Raw genomic sequence first — 3,694 nt, forward strand, 5'->3', positions numbered from 1 at the left:
TATATATATATATATATATATATATATAAAGGTATTTTTTTTCTTTCTTTGTTTTATTCGGTACTCAAAATTCACAAAGAACCATGACAAAACACCAGGATAACCCATAAAGCTGAAGAACAGTTTAATTCCAATGGGGTCCTATAAACAAGCAATTAAGTAAAAAATAAAAACCAGAGAACAAGAACAATCATGGTTGATGCACATTTCCAAGGTGAATCTTTATAGCACGTTTAAACTCATTTAATTTGTTAATACACTTATTAGATGGTACGGTAAATCATTCCAGTCTGTGATAGTGTTGTAAGAAAACGTTTTCGAAGCTTGGCCTTTATTTTTTTGAATTACACAATTTTCATAAGAATTTATATTTCTATAACTGTGATGTTCAGCAATCTTTGTAAAATGATCTGCTAAATAAGGAGTATCCACATCATTGAAAATTTAAAAAGCATGGACCAGCCTAAAAAAATTTAACCTTATCGCTTATATTAAGAAATCTAAGTAAGGAAAGTTCTTTCAGCCCGATGTGTGCTCTTGGAGCAAGGTCCAAAATAAACCTTATGATCTTATTTTGAGTTACTTGTAGTTTATTTTTTAGAAATGCACTTATGCCAACATACCAGTCAGACGCAGCATAATAAAAAATACATTGGATTATGGCTGAACTTTGCCTGTCCAAGCAGCTAACCTGCCTGTACACGAATTTTAATCTGCAGTTAGTTTTCTTAATTAGAGTATTAACATATTCATCGTATGATACACAATTATAAATATGTAAACCAAGGTAATTAATGGAATCGCGACTATGGATGATCTGACTATTGTAATGGATGTTGAAGTCTTGAATAGTGTTTATTTTCCTTTTAGATCCGAAAATAATGCACTCCGTTTTTTGTGAATGTATAGATAACTTATTCTCGACCAACCAGTTGTTACACGGTTCCATGTTGTACCCTAGTTTATTGGAAATGTATAAAGGGTCTCGAAGAGCAAACAGAATGGCACTATCATCTACATAAATAATAGTTTACATTCATTATCAATAGGCCTACAAATAGACATATCATTAATATAAAAAATGAAGAGGAGCGGACCTAATATGCTTCCCTGTGGAACTCCATGAGTACATTCCAAGGGTTCAGAGAAGGTACCATCGATACAAACAATCTGTTTTCTAAAAGATCAATAAGATTTGAACCATTCTACCGACCCAATCCCCTTAGCTTCTAATTTTTTACACAGAATATTGTGATCGAAAGTATCGAAAGCTTTTTGTAGGTCTAGCATGACCATTCCAATATAATTACCTTTCGAAATCTGTGTTCTAATAAAATCGTTAAGACGAATGGGGATTGAGTCGGTAGAGAACGATCTTCTGAAACCACTTTGAAATTTATAAAGCAAATTATTTTCAAACAAGTATTTTTCAAATTGATTATAAACCACTCTTTCAAGAATTTTGAACACACTACTTAAGATACTTATAGGTCTGTAATTCTTCACATCGTTTTTTGAACCCTTTTTGTGGAGAGGCAAAACCTTCGCAATTTTCATGTCATTGGGGACCTCATTATTATTGATAGATAGGTTTACGATATAAGTTACAGGCTTCTTCAGAATAGTCGCACCATCTTTTAAAAATCTGGCTGGAAGAGTCCTGGTCCTTTATTCGCGTTTAGGGATTTATACCTCCTCGATTGAATATACCGATATCTATTCAAAGATCCAATGGTAAGAAAGGATAAATCTGGCGTCATACGTTAATGGCTCCAAAGTCTCAAAAAATATATGACTGAGATACTATCATCATGTTGAGTTTATTGTATTTGTTGTGATAATTAAATTAGGCATAGTGTCTCTTAGGGGTTAAACTGACTTGACACACTTAAAACGTGGTAGGCCAACACCTTGCTGTACGGTATTCAATACTGAGCCTGTCTTCAACAGATATTGGTAATGATTAATAATTAATTGTTGACCTTTTATTAGAAGTTCAGCCCACCATGGTCACATTCAGCACAGTTTTAACTACTACGATTTTATCGTTTTTATGACGTCATTTGATTTGATTTGTGAAAATATTTTTTTTCGTATTCACGATTAAAATCGTTATCGAATCGTGGTACTGTGAAAACCTCTCGTATTTCTTTTATTTTATCTATGAACAATTGCTTTTTATCGTTATCGTTGCAAGTCTAAACAGGCCTTAAATGTCAAACCCTTAACAAGCAGTGTCAAACTCGTGTATAGCCACCGGCAATGCCAACCCTTGGTCAAGTGTGTAGCCCCCCCCCCCACCCTACAGTCCACTCCCCGTGTTCACTGCTGTACTTGGTTTTTACCCTCTCATTCCCCGGTATTTTAAACCCACACGATCGAGGTGCGTGTAGGCCTATATCTAATACAGTATACCATAACCAATGCCAACCCAAGATCAAGTGCGTCGCCTTCCCTCTGGCTGTGGTGCTGCTAACACTGCCAAACCCATAAAAAGTCAAAGGGTTCGTCTTCCCAGATTTGTTCATTATATTGGCCTCATGGCCTATTTTAAATTTTCTTTTATACAGTTAAGTTTTACACTTGACATGAAGTTATGAAACATAACTGATTAAAATAAATATTGTCATAGCTACCGTAACAACCACTGTCAGTTTTATTATTGTCCTGATTATACTGTAAATATTGATTCTTTAAGTAAACGCAGATTTGTTTTTGATATGCTTTTTTTTTTACAAAAGTTTAAATTCTATATTTGATTACAATCTTGTATGTTTGTTTAAATTAAACGTTCCTAGTAGTACTCGCACTAAAAACTTAATCTATGTTCCATTTGGCCGGATTGACGTACGGTAACTAAGAAAGGTTTATTTCAAAGATTAGCTGTTACATATAATATTGTTCAGATGAAATTGATATCTTTTATGATAGTTTATCCTCGTTTAATCTTATGAAGATTGTTTGATGTAAGTTTGTACCATTTATTTTGTTTCCTTGTATATGTATATGCTTTTCTACAACCTGTTAGTGAAGGTTTTTATCTCTGTTGGTTCAGAATTAAATAGATAAAAATAAAAAAATAAAAATGTTGTGCCCTATTGTTTCTTTGCCTTATTTGTATTTTGTGTTTTATGAGGAGACCCTTTTTATAGTTTGATTCAGTTCGCTGTTGCAAATCCTGTCTTTTGTTTATTGTTGTTGTTTTTTTTTTCTAGACGAATACAGGAAATGAAATGAAATTATATTACGGTTAAACTGTCACCCACAATAATAACAATACGTTTACAGATATATATGCCACCACGAACGCTGTATGAAAGACCCCACGACCAAGAACGCCTAATCAAAAGGGAATTTTATCACAGGTGCCGCCAATTGGGAAGGGGAGGGGATTGAGCCTCACCCCTCCCCGCATCATGGCTATGACGGCTACGACAGTGATCGCTCATGCAAAAGTAAGTATAATGATGTACTGATTGATATAATTTAAATATAAAATAAACGAATAAATAAATTGTGTAATAAAATGCCTCTGGCGGGACAGGTTCGAGTCCCGCCAGAGGCATTTTATTACACAATTTATTTATTCGTTTATTTACAGGACTGCATTCGTTGCGAGCTATGCTACACGATGTATTATTATGTCCTTTATTCGAACACTGTAATTACCTTCCTTTGATGATTTATGTATGTA

Source organism: Anneissia japonica, unplaced genomic scaffold (assembly GCF_011630105.1).
Source record: "Anneissia japonica isolate Jap-2015-1 unplaced genomic scaffold, ASM1163010v1 scaffold277_len1293397_cov203, whole genome shotgun sequence".
Lineage (NCBI taxonomy): Eukaryota > Metazoa > Echinodermata > Crinoidea > Comatulida > Comatulidae > Anneissia > Anneissia japonica.